Source organism: Grammomys surdaster, unplaced genomic scaffold (assembly GCF_004785775.1).
Source record: "Grammomys surdaster isolate TR1022 unplaced genomic scaffold, NIH_TR_1.0 124894, whole genome shotgun sequence".
In the NCBI taxonomy this organism is placed as follows: Eukaryota; Metazoa; Chordata; class Mammalia; order Rodentia; family Muridae; genus Grammomys; species Grammomys surdaster.
This window is the reverse complement of record NW_021619830.1, coordinates 4,804-19,220: the sequence shown is the minus strand read 5'-3', so window position 1 is coordinate 19,220 and position 14,417 is coordinate 4,804. Positions and strand designations below refer to the sequence as shown.

General features: G+C 41.1%; 1 non-coding gene across 1 annotated transcript; it reads left to right on the top strand.

Moving 5' to 3' along the window:
• Positions 1-6,371: 6,371 nt before the first annotated feature.
• On the top strand, positions 6,372-6,502 carry LOC114636748. Its single transcript, XR_003713665.1, has one exon. It is a non-coding gene; the product is annotated as a small nucleolar RNA SNORA17 (small nucleolar RNA).
• The last annotated feature ends 7,915 nt before the right edge of the window (positions 6,503-14,417 follow it).

The window sequence follows — 14,417 nt, the reverse complement described above, 5'->3', positions numbered from 1 at the left end:
ATACTTGTAGACAGCTAAACACACTATAAATGAATGGGTTATAGTGAAGGAGGATAAGATCAATATAATGTCCTTACTAGAGGTTTTATTTGAGCCTTTCAAATATTTATTTTATTTGTAATCACTTCAATTAAAGAAAAGGTCCTTGAAATGTTGTATTTCTTAGCTTATTTACAATATTTTCATTCAGAAGAACTGTTGAACACTAGTTGTTCATCCTTTAGGGTCTGGGGTAAACCAAAACACTGGGACAATTAGAATTTGGAAGAAAGCCAGGGGCCTTTCACACTGGCATCTCCATCTCTAGATGGCAGAGTACGTGATCTTGGTCACTTTTAGAATGCAGTGTGTTCTCCCATCCAGACTGGGGATGACTACCACCTTGCCCGCTCAGAGATGTTCTGAAACTCATGCTCAACTCCGACCCTTCCTGTGTTAGTGTTTAGGCTACTATGGAGAGCAAAGGAATGTGGATCTAACTTTTCCCCTCAACACAACTTGGTGCTGCTCCAGCTGGTAGCAGTTTTGGAATGGGCTTTAGGAGGGTGAACTCAGGTTTGCTGAGGTGACAAGGGACAGAAGTGTAGAGACTGAAAGTTCATCTCAGGAAGGGAAGAAGCTGGCAGGAGACAGGACAATGCTAAATCCTCACACCTCCTATGATTCATCTTCACACTGACTCACCTACAGCCCACAGATGTACACATCAGGACCAGTATAAGAATCTTAAGATGGTGACTACAGCTTGGAGCTGTTAGTGTAGGACGTTTCTCTGGATGGGGTCCTATACAGCTAGCTGCACTGGTCACATGCCCCTGAAGCCACACTTGACTCTGGAAACTGGAATTTTTGCATTTCTAGAATTTATTCAGAGCTTAGCAGGTTTTATCTGTCTAAACACAAATCATGCAGATGATATTAATAGAGTCTACCAGAGTGCATCTCCAATTTTGGGCCTAGATCAGCATCAGCAGCAACAGGACATGAGAACTCACTGGGAACAGATTCTTGCTCTCCTTGTCCCCAGTGAGAGCAGGGGTCTCTAGGTGTGGAATCTAGAAGCCTGTAGTTCCAAGCTCTCCCAGTGCTCTTGTGCTCTGCCTTTTTGTGGTGCTGGGACTTGAACCCATGATCTTGTGCATACAAGACTAACTCTACCCATTGAGCTACATCTCTTGCCTCTCTTATAAAGGATCTAAAGTGTTCCATTTTTGAGAGTCAAGTGGTGAAATGGTGCTAAGCTTTCTCTAGATTTAGTGTAACTTTATACAGAAGTTTCCTGTGAATCATAAGTTCTTCTTTTAGAATTCCTAACAAGTATTTGAGATGACAGTGACATAGAATTATGGGCCACATAGGTATTTACTACTTATGTTCATTTTCTGCTAATGAGGAAAATCTTTTTACAGCAGATTTGTGCCTGGTGAAATGTTGCTTTCTGTAATGCTAGTATTGGGAGGCTGCGGTAGGAAGCTTGTCATGATTCTGAGGGCAGCATGGCCTACATAACAAGTACTAGACCAGTTAAGGGCACCTGACTATACCTAAACACTAAACACAAACCCAAAGCAAACCAGAAAACACACACACACACACACACACACACACACACGAAAGCTCAGATTCTTAAAACACCCTAAACTTTATATATGTGCTCCTAATAGCTGTTAAAAGATACTAGGAATACTCTAGCATTGTGTGGGCAATGGATGAAGAAAATGCTTAGCATTGTTCAAATCCCAGTTCTCTTCCTAACTTGTAGTGAAATTCAGAGAGATTATTTACTCTCCCTGAACTCACTGGGATAACTATCATCGGCCATAAAATTGAGATAAAATTGATATGTACTGTAATGCTTTTTACTTTTTGTGAAGTTTCATTGAGCTTATGAGTGAGATTCTTTATCATTGAGCCTGGCACATAGTTAGCACGTAAAAGAACAATTGATTGCATGCTTATATTATTAAAAAGTAGAGGAGCATGTATTTATGGATTGGGTTGCCACTAATAATTACCTATTATAAATGGAAACACTATATTTCCATGAAGATTCATGGGATATATACACACACAGTTACACACACACACACACACACACACACACACTCACAGACACACACAGGTATATACACATACACAGACACTTAGAATCACACACACACAGATGCACAGAATCACAGACACACAGAGACACAGATATGCAGACATCCACATACACAGACACATATAGACACACATATGCAACAAACATGTAGAGTCACAGACATATACATAGACACACAGAGACACATATACAGACACACACACAAACAGACATATACAAACACACAAACAGATATACACACAAAGATTCTCACACAGACCCACACAGATAGACACACAGAAACACACCCCTTGTAAAAATTCTTTCATGAGCTTTCACTCCTTTTCCCAGGTTTTCAGAGTTTCTGTTTGGTCCTCTGGGGGCTTCAGTTTGGTGATGGAAGTTCACTTCTTTCCATGATGAACTTTTGTGCTGAGCATACAATATGAGAATTTCATGGGCTTTCCTCCTCTTAGCTCCCAGAAACTTTTAAATTCAATAATTTGCAAAGTAAAAAGGCCCCCTTTCAGTAAATATTTGTGAGGTAGATCCATCTCCCTCTGCATTCTGAGCTGAGCAAAGGCTGACTGTAAGCCTGGTGATGAGAGGATTATGCTGTACTGATTTTCTGCCTGCTACTTGCTCCATCATTGCATCCCTTGTAAGAAGAATAGAATTATAATAGCTCAGATTCATGAGTCTTTTCCTGTATGTTTGTGTCTGAAAACCAACTCCAGGCTGCTTGTATTGGTCTTATTGAATAATAAATGAAGATCAAGGTCTGTTTGGCTCTGAGTACAAGTTAACTTGAGTATGAGTTAAATATCAAGGACAGGCTTTTCCTGCAAGCAAGGTCTGCTTTTCCATTAGTGAAGAACCAACTAAACAAAAGCAAGAGAAAAACAACCTAAATGGCTTAGTGGTAAAAGAATAGTCTGCTTAGAGACTTGGTCCCCAGTGGTATGCATCTGGATGCCATTAGTGCTGCAGAACTCTGATGCTAAGGGCTGAGCACACGTACACCCAGCTGTCCCTGGTATCGATTTCCTTCACTCTGATTCAGAGTCGGCCTCTTTGCATTGCTCTACTGCTTCTAGCAGCTCAGCTCTGGCCCCAAAGGGCTTTACTGAATGAAATGTAGAGCTTAGACTGTGAGAAGCTTGTCCTAGAATTGAAGTTGTAGACGTCCCAATGGAGAAAATAAGTCATGGGAACCACCAAGGGATTAGATGGTGATGCAGAACCTGAACCACTGCATCTGTTTTAAAGAGACAGACAGCAGCTTTCCAATGGCTACGGAGAATCACCAGGAGCTGAGCAATAAACTGCTTATGTGACAGATGCAAAACTGGGAGAGGAGCCAGAAAGAGGAGGGGCCACACATTATAAGGAGAAATCCCTCTGGCTATCTATTAGACCTGGGCACAGACATCAGGGCCTTTAGGTAGAGTTAATAAAAATGTGTCTTTAAAATACAATTTTATTTCAGAGCAGTTTTATATTTACAGAGAAATCATCACAACAGACATAAAATTGCACTGCAGTTATTTGGAAACAAGGGGACATAAACCACACCCTCAAATATTTACTTCTACAGACATACCACACTGAGGTTGGATGGCTAGTTCACAGTGATTACATATCAGATATCCTGTGTATGAGCTATTTCCATTATAATTCCTAAAAGTAGCAAAATTACAGCTAAGAAGTAAGAGTAAAACAATTTTAACGATGGGAGTTACCACAACATAAGTGACTATATTACAGAAATGGTCACATCATTAGGGAAGTTGAGAAACAGAGGTGTAGAAGGTCTTGTGGTTTTTACTGGTTGGAAGAAGTTAAGTAGATTTTGTCAGCTGAGCAGGGACAGGTGGAGATGTGATGGAGAAGGAGGATGATGCAAGTGGTGAGATGGAGTAGAGATACCTAGAATTGGGGAACCATTTGGGGGATTGTAAACCTAATACAGTGGAAATTTTCTTTACAGTATGATGGTGTTACTGATGAGGAGTTTTAGTATTGGGGAATACAGAGTCTCAACTGTCAGCTCTTCTGCTCATGAAAAGCATGCAGTGTTAGAACCTAGTTGTATTTATTGAGTTTTTGGCAAGAGAGTCCCGTGGAGATCATCCAACACCTCAGGCTGGTGCTGAGACAGAGGGATGCTATCTGCAAACTGACAGTGGGCCCATAGCTGATGACAACCACCACACAATTCACTGAACATGGAGAAGTCAGCTGGTGCCTACATGGAGGTTTTTCCCTAAATTCTAGAGTTTTTGTGAGGGATGATACACTGCATGCTATTAAAAGAGAAACATCCAACTCAGTAACAAAATCTTTCTTTGACCTACAGTATGTTTTGCCTAGGCAATCTGTCTATGCTAGAGCAATGGTGACCCAGAATTTTTGGGAGTAGCCAACCAATGACTGTTTTAACTTACAGCCTATTCTACTAAACCGAACGCATTTCTAACAATACTTGGGGAACTAAGAATCAGAGACTAGGTAGCCTAGAGACCTGGAGTAGAAAAAAACATTGGTGATCTTTAAAAAAAGAAACTCAAATGATTTCTAAAGAAATTCAGTTATGATCAAATATCAGTGTCCTCTCTATTCATCATCAGAAGTGTTCCTCTAGTAGCAGAAGTGCACAGATGCAGAGACACACAACCAGACATTTTGCAGAGATTTTCTCTATCACATCCTTCTACTCAGAGCTCAGGGATTATAGCAAGGCTTTTGATGTCCTGCTGGATTTTTGCTAATAGTGACACAGAGACATCTATATAGTTTAATGCTATTGACTTTTTGGTGGGGCAGTGTTTCAGCTAGCCCTCAAAACTTAACTCAACTTATTCCCTGATGTTTTTCTACCACTGATCCTCTCCCCATGGCTGTCACTGTTTCCCTCCAGGCTTCAGTCACCTCCATAAGATACTCCTGTAGATCAGGAGGCACCGTGATTATAAACGGGGACAAAGGACAGCTCAGGAACTAGGCTCTCTGAATTAACTAAGCAATGGCCATAGGAGCTCATCCAGACTGAAACTCAAGTACATGGCCAACATGGGCCTACGCCAGGTCTTCTGCATCTTTGTTTTCCCTATTAGCTTAACATTTTTATGGGACACTGAACAAGTGTGTCACTGACTCTTGTGCCTGATCTAGAAACCCTTTATCTCCTGTTGGGTTAGTGTGTTCAACTTCAGTATCATACCTTTTTCTTAAATCTTACTATATCTTATTTTGTCACCTTTGGAAGCTCATTCTTTGAAGTCTGTTCTTTTCTCATAAGTGGCAGAAAGGGATGAATCAGGAAGGTAGTGGAGGTGGGAGGAACTGATAGGCGGAAGGTAGGGCAGGCTATAATCAGGATACGTGGTATGACAAAAGAATGGATTTTCAAAAAAAAAATATCCTACCAACTGACAAAAAGATCTATTATTACTTCACAAGTTGTGTATGTTGTCTGTTTCTCTTCAGTTTCTTTCCCTCCCTAGACTTCTGTGAGTATCTGACCTAATCATTACTTATAAAGGCAACGCCAAATGATTTGGAATTCTGGGTGCCGAAAGGATTTTGACCATTACTAGAAATGTCTCCATTTTAAATAGATAGGTATATGGAGAATTACTGGGATGATATTATATAATGAGTAAGAATCTTATGAAAATTAATACAAGATAAGGAGTGGGTATGTTGAAGAACAACCAAGTAGTCAGAATAAAACAAGGAATGCACATCCACTATAGTGAACTTTAAAGGCATTGAAATAAAATATATTTAAGAAGACCAAAGAAGATGCAGTGGTCTCCTGCAGTTTGAGATTGTCTGAATTAACACTTTGAAATGACTATAAAATTCAAAGTCATCTATACAAATTCAATACCATCCACATCAAACTTCCAATAATATTCTTCAGTGAATTTGAATTACTTTCATTATTTGAAAGCATTTTCCAAACTTTAAGATATTAGGTTAAGTAATACTAAGCCGTATTGATTAATTCCTACTATTGGAGACAATTGCTCGGCAGTCTTGTCAAACTATGCTTTATGTTGATGAGTCTTCACTACATGGCCAGAGCTTAGGAATCTCCTGGTCTAGTTCAAGATTTGATAAAAGATTGGCTAATTATTCTTTGGTAATAAGTCTTTCCTTTGCAAATAATATTTAGCTTTTTGTTGTTGTCGTTGTTGTAGTTTTTGGCTTTGTTGTTGTATTTTTAAGTCGTACAGACCAGAATTCCACTGATACTTAATGATTTAAATTCTTGACATTGTCTGCCCCTAGATCATTGGCAGGAAGACAGTTGTGTCTCATGTGCCTCAGTAGGAGGCAGAGAAGAGAGAGGCTATGTGTAAGGTCAGTGTTGTGGTCTGAGAACATCTGAACAATGAAGAGTATAACACAGGACTGAAGGAGCTGAAGGGTTTCTCAACCCCATAGGAACAACAAGAATATTAATCAACCACAACATCCACACACACACACACAGGGCTCCCAGGGTCTAAAGCACCAACCAAAAAGTACACATGGAAGGGCTCATGACTCCAGCCTCATATGTAGCAGAAGATGCTCTCGTGGGAAATCAATAGGAGTGGCCTTTGGTCCTGTGAAGGCTCGATGCCCCAGTGTAGGGAAGTGGCAGGAAGGGTAGGCTGGCGTGGGTGGGAAGGTGGGAAAACCCTCATAGAAGCAAAGGAAGGACAGATAGTATATGGGGATTTTGCAGTGGGTGGGAAAACTGGAATGGGGATAATATTTGAAATGTAAATTAAGAAATTATCTAAGATGGAAAAAAAGAATCTAAAGCACCCTGTGAAAAGCAATCCTGAAATGACCTTGTTCTGTGTAGGGCTATATTGGAATCAGTGGTGGAAAGCAAGCTGCAAACAAGAAACCCTGCCTGTTACAATGGACCGTGGTTAGAAATGAGCCTTAGAAATCTTCTGAATGTGGCAACATAGGCAGGTGCAGGCAAGGAGAAATCAGGGGACAACCATCAGTCCAGAGCCAGGCAGCCCAGACAGAGTTCTAGCCTGAGATGCTCATCAATCTGGCTGAAGGTCCAGCAACAACCTAAAGAGGGCCCCAGATGAAGATGAGGACCAGAGAGCTGAAACTGTTACTGTGGGTATAGAGTGCTCACAAAAAGCTGTCTATCATGACTGCCCTCTGAAAGACCAGACATGCACCCAGAAGTCTCAGTTGCAGATATTTACACTCAACCAGTGACCAGAAGATGCTGACCCCAGTAGTTGACTTAGTGAAAAGCTGGAAGAAGCTGAGGAGTAGGGTAACCTTGTAGAAGGACCAGCAGTCTCAAATAACCTGGACCCAGAGATCTCTCAGACACTGGACAACCAGTTGGCCAGTATAAACAAGCTGATGTGAGGCCCCCAACACATATACAGTAATTAGACTGCCAGGTTTGGATTCAGTCAGAGAAGGTGCACCTAACCCTCAGAGGACTCCAAAGAATGGGGAGGATTGGTGGAGTAGGGGTTTCGGAGGGAGGTTGGGGACCTTTTCGGGGAGACAGATGGGGAGCAGAACAGTATGTTAAACCATCAGAGGGTGAACATGGAGAGGGATAAAAAATGGAGTGTAAAAGAAAGGTTAAATAAAATTTAAAAAAAAAGAGTCAAGAGTTACAGATCAACTTTTTATTCATAAGAAATCAATTTTACAAAACAAGTTTTAATATGAAGGTTAATTAATATAAACTGTGACAATCATTAGCAAAACCAAAATCAATAACAAGAACATGTACTATCTCAATAACATAAGAAAAAACAAAACCATGCAAAAGAAAATTTCAACGAAAACACTAACAGAAAAAAATTGTGAAGTGACATTCCCTAACTGCACATTTAGCAGCACAGACTACAGCTAGTTTCTCCTCTTGAGCACTTGCTGGTACTGCAGTCACCTCAGTTCTCTCTCAAGGGGTCACACAGGAAAGAGAAAAAGACCCTGAATCAGCCTGTCTGTCTGACTGGCTACATAGTTTGGGCCCATTCACACTGTGGAAATGATCTATGAGGAAGGAGATTCATCCAAAGAAGTCTGTGGCTGTTGAGGAGGGAGCTCAGCAGGGGGCTCCTGAGGTGGCAACTCATTCTGCAGGAGGCTCTCATGCTGGGATGTGGCCAATTCCAGCTCTCTTGCAGCTTCTGAGACCTGGGAGAGGAAGGCAGTTAGTAAGACACAGGCTTGGTGGGGACATGCATGTCAGATGTCAGCTGCTGCCTCCCACCACCTCAACTAGACTTCAACATTGATCTTTTAACTGAAACCCTTGCTGCTAAATCTGCAAGCAGGGCAAAATAGCAAGCAAAGCTCACAAACACATGGGCTGACAAGATGCCACTCAGACTTCTATCAGTGCAAACCAAGACCTGGCCAATGGGAAGAGATCTCATTGGGCTGCAGGAGAAAGGAGAAGGCCACATGCCACCCAGACCACTGACAGTGAGAAGCACTCATTTGATATTTGCATTTGGCTTTACTGCCTGCAAGGTGATGCCTAACTGGGAGGTCACATGACCCCTGAACAACTCCTGTCACAAGACATAGAACTTTCTCAAAGCTCTGCTTAGCAACCCTCCTATCATGAGGACATGCAAGAGTGTCACTTGTCATTCATCTGTTACCCTTACTAGACTGCAGCTTCAAGCAGAGTAGCAAGGTACACTTGCCAATAATTCAGTGTCTCAAAAGAGTTGAAGTTCCCAGAATACTTGTGCATAGACAAAGTAATGAAAAACTATATTCCATGAAGTGGCTGGCTGTTTGAGAGTATAGATATAAAAGATGGTGGATGAATGCAAATTTGGCTCCAACAGGCAAACGATAACAGACAGTGTTAGTCTGAATAAGCTGCTTGTCCCTACCTGATGTTGCTGTTTCTGGAGGTTGTTGGTCTTCTCCTGTTTATCTTCAACAGTCAGGTTCATCTCAGTCAAGTACTGTTGGAGGAGGTACCAATCAGCCTGCACTTCCTTGTAATCCTGCTTCAATTGGACCAATGACTTCTTTACAACAGAGGACTGCAACAGGAGCCGACTGTGCAGGTTTCTGGAAACACACTCTGCATATTAAGATCCTGCAGCCCCGTCCTGACATTCCTACTTATAGGTGCCATTACCCCACCAGGATCCAGGTTCCCATGAAGACCTAGTACAATACAATTCAATATATGCATGACAGATGCACAAACAGCAAACAGCCAATGCAGGTAAGAACTAATCATGTCTGCAGCCCAAACTCCAATAAGACTCTATGTCTCTCCAAAAGAAAGTGGTATGTCCATCTATCTGCCTCTCCCAAAGAAAGAGGTATCTCCATGACAGCCCATTGTATTGCAGCAACTTCAATTAGTAGGGTGCAAATACCCTCAGTGGAGGTCAGGAGAACTAAGGGTAGGGCATTCTACCCATGTGTTCCATCACACTCACATCTGTAAAACCCTACCGGAGCCCCAGAGGTCCAGAAAGCAAAAGAACCCTCTCATTTTGTTATCTAAGAGGCTCCTCAGGATGCCTGGATAACCCTGGGAGGGCTGACTTTCTTTTACAGATTGAAGAAACCTGAGTCCAAAAGGCTCAAGGTAGACTGACGGTTAAGAAGCCGAAGGGAGAGAACAGACCTGCAGACTCTCCATTCCAGAATCAAAGGAATGCAGAAATGACCATTGCACATGTGGTAGCCTCCATGACCTGTACTTACCTAAAGAAGTTAATCTCCTTCTTCGTCCTTCATTACTCTCAGATGAAAGTCCAGCTACTTTCTGCCTCTCTCTAGTTTCTGTCACCTCCATCTCTGCTCTTCCAAAAAGTCTCCTCAGTCGGGAAATCATGTCTAGGGACATATGCTGTAGACACTGACTGAGAGAGCTCAGTGCACTTGGTGTCACTACAACACTTGTGACATCATAAGGGATGCCAAGAACTCTGCAGGATACAATGGAATGTCCAAAGAAGGGGCTGCTGATGTCATGGGGAACACCCTTTGCCTCCCTGCTAATTTTCTCCCTGTACAGTTAGGAAACTGAGCCATCCTTTCAAGAGTGTTTCCTGGGTCACAGACATTGGGTAACTCCACTTTCCAAAGCCAGAGTTTGCTCTAGACTTGATCAGAAACACCTAAGTCATTTTTCTAAATTTAACTGACTGTTTCCCTTCAGACCTTGCCCAGGAATGTCTCATCCTAACTCAAGCTTTCATAATTCAGCAATATTAGCCATTAAAAGCTGCTGAAAATCACATCAGGAAGAATGTGGAAGAGGAAAGATCTCCTGTCTCATCATGTAAAGATGCTTGAAATCACATCCTGGAAGAGCCTGAAGGGCAGGTGGCAAAATTAGTGTGCATTAGGGGGTGCACTCATGAAGCTGTGTGCTTACCATTTGAATGTTACCTCAAGCGGCTTTAGGAGGGAGAGATGCAGTTATCAGGTGCTCCCAACAGTCTGGAGATCTGTTGACAGAGGAAGATCAATATTTTAGCCACCAATAAAAAAAGCCCTTAGGCTGGGTGAGGGGCTCTCCTCTCAGTGCCAAAGTCACCAAAGCAGGTTTCCTCACAGGCCCCTCTGAGCTATACCATGGGATACTTTCTTAACTATAAAATAGTCAGTAGTGGTGAGTAGCAGGCACAGTGTGTAGGACAATACTATACACATCACTTGGTTGACAGAACAAGTGCCTAGCATCTTGCATTCTGATACATGATTCAAACCACAAACCACACAAAATCCTATAAAGGTCAAATCCTGATGGTTGATTGATTACACACACTATTGATCAAAACCATAGCTCAGACTTTGGGGACAGAACATGTGCCTAACATCTTGTATTCTGATTCCTGATTCAACCCACAAACCACACAAAATCCTATAAACGTCAAACCCTGATGGTTGATTGAGTGCACACACTATTGATCAGAACCATAGCTCAGACTTTGGGGACTGAGCCATTGCCACAAATATCTTTGTCAACTTATAAAGCAAAAACAAAACAAAAAACCCACAAGTATCTCATATAAAGCTGTGGGAAGTACTGTCCAGTGGTCAGTTCTGATCAGGCGATTTTAGATAGAACAATGCATATTGACCCTTAATTTCATGGGTCATATGTAAGTGTTTTTGGAAAGTTGTAAGAATAACAGATGTCATACAGAACATAACAGGATGTAATCACTCTGCCCTACCTTGCTCTACTCAAGTTATTTTTTTGTGTCAGTGATTAGCAGGCATATTACAACAACAATTTGAAATAGGTGGCAGAGATGGAAGAAAATGGTTGTAGCTATACTGGGGAATATGCTCGCCTCAACTTAAGAAAACTCATCTCTCTCAGTGACTGGCCCTGTCCTCACAGTCCTTGCAAGCCCCAATGGTAAGCCTAGCTTTTGGAAAGTGTAAGCAGAATTCTCTGAGCTCAAGGATAACCTGACAAGCCAGGTAGAAGACAACATGGTATACCTGAGACCCTGTTTCAGAAGAGAAGAAAGGAAAACAAAATAAAACAAAACACCACTGGAATAACCAAGGCCACACCTACCAACCCTTGTCTATTATAAAAATCTTACCATTCTCTCCCTGCCAATCTTTCATTCTGAGAAGACAGAGTAGAAGTAGAAATGATCTTTCTATTCTAAGGACCTCGTTCTATCTATCTTTTGTAACACTGTCTGAACAACTGAGTAATATCCACTGCTGCTAGTATACTCTTCCTATGACAATCTCTAGCTTCTCTGAGTGTTGCATTAGTGGAGAATCCAGCATCACTGCGTAGAGGGAAACCAGCACTGTTTCCTGCATTTGTGGTCCTAGACCTGGCTCCCGGGCAGATGGGTGCACAACTTGGGATCCTCTGCAGGGACAGAGTGATGTGAAATGGGCACTGAGCAGGCTGAACACCATTGCTTAGTTCCTCATTTCAGGTAACAAGCACAATCTCCGTTCCCCATCTTTGGAGCATTAGTTGAGCCCATGGACTACGCCTGATCATGGTAATGTCTTGCAGTCATCCTTTAAGTAGAAAGCAGAAAAGGAAAAGCTAAAGGACTTCACTGCAATTAGTTCAATATTGATTATGATTATTTCTTATTGATATTTTTGACTTTCTTCTTATTAACCATAATGGCTTAATGTACCAGCTCAATTGAAAAGTGGGTCCATAAGATAAAAGCCTTACAAAAATGTTAGAGTAACATATAAACAAGAATAAGAACAATAGTCAGACACAGTAAGAAGAATTTTGACAAGGGCCTAACACACCATCCCATAAGGAACCTGAAAGTGGGGGGCTCAATATCGTTAAAAAAACCACCTCAGTTTATCCAGTTGTAGCATAGCACCCTACAAAGTACTTTGCAGGTTATGGAATCATTACATGGAATCCTTTAATGAGTGTTAGACTTTAGTAGACTTAAGAAAGCCATTGCTTTCTGTAGTATGTATTCATTCTATGTTAAACGGATGGTTAATTCAATGACACTCAGAACAGAATTATTCCAAAAGACTGGAAATGTTCCACAACAGCAATATTGGAAGCTTGTTTTCAGTTTCATGATAGAAATTGCATAAAGAGGAACCTATGACTACCAAACAATAAATTGGGAAGTGGCATTGATATGTCCCAGGATTTATTGCTAGGTAAAAGTGAATAGACTGAGTTATAAAGCCAGATTGTACTGAATGATCAACTCTAGGCTCTCTGTCATTTCTCAGCACTCAATGCTTCAGATAAATGGGATAAATTCTCAGAAAAAGAGGTCCAATTCTCTTATTAAAATTATATAACTCACAAAGAATTCCTTTACTGATTGTTTGCAAGGATTGACATCAGTCCCAATTAGAATATTATTAATATTTAAAAATATGAAAACTATGGGTGCTAGGTTTCTCTTTTGTATGTACTGATGCAGAATGTGAAAAGGGGATCAGACATTAAATGCAAAATGAGAACTGATACCTGAATGGATTAGAGATACAATGGATATTGGATCTCACATTTATGATGCTAATTAGATAGGAGAAGTGATTTTTAAAAGTCTGAAGAAAAATCAAAATGTCAGATGTTTTCATCTTGATCAGCAGGGGCATTTGAAAGAATATTTTACCATTGCTCTGTATTTTAATTCAAAACCATGTATAAGAATACGTACAAAGAGTAAAGTTTCTTTATTGCACCTGACTGTTTTGGCTCTCCTAGGGGTGGTTGTTTTAGTATGCATGGACCAAGGAGTGGCACTATTAAAAGATGAGATATTGTTGAAATTAATTGGCTTCATTGGCTGAAGGGTGTCACCATGGGGTTAAGTACTGAGACCTCCCTCTGGCTACCCTTGAGACAGCCTTTTAGAATTCACAACAAGATGTAGAACTATCAGCTCCTACAATGCCATCCTCATCTGGATAGTGCTAGGCTTCATGCCATGATGATAATGGTTAGAATTTCTGAACCTGTAAGCCAGCCCCAATTACATGTTGTCCTGTTTAAAAGTAGGTTTGCACATACTATCTATTCACACCAATGGAAATCCTAAGAGAGAAGATGGTATCATTAGTGGGATATTGTTGTAATAGGCCTGATCCTGCGTTTGTTAGGTAGAATGTGGAGTTGGGTACTTTGGATTCAGAGTGTGGTGCAATGTTTCAGGTGTGCTGTTGGGCCATCCTAGTATGTATGTAGAAGATACTGTTGATTTGAGTGTTTTAGATTGTAGCAGCCTATCTCAAGGGATTTTTGAGGCGAAGGACATTAATATATGGCCTGGAGTCATATTAGCATATAACTCCAGGCCATATACTAATGTGATATTTTAGTGAAGGATATGGCTACTTTTTGCCCTTGACAGAGAGATTGAGGAGGCCAATGCTACTGTGATCAAAATCAGATTAATCATGTTAACAAAGAAGTCTAACATAAGACCTGCAAGTACTACATTCTCTGGGTTATTCTCATGAAGAGTGTCTTGATGAAGATTAGCAAGCTGTTAGTGGAAAAAGAAATGAAGTTCAAGTAATAAAGGAGCACTAGGAAGAGAAAAGGAGCTGACTGCCATGTTGAAAGGAATATCCAGATCAAGGGGGTGATGATCTCATGGAAAGATCCCATACAGCTACGCTTGTTATTTGTATTTGCAGTTCAACACGGAATAGTTATGTTGTATTTGGTGCTTTAAGCCGGTTACTGTTTTAATTTAGACTTTAATTGTAGAATGAAAACAGTCCAGCATGAGAGTGCACGCTAGTCATCCAGAAAGTGAGGCTAGAAGCACAGGCTTTTGATCCAGATCTTGAAGAATAGTGGCCA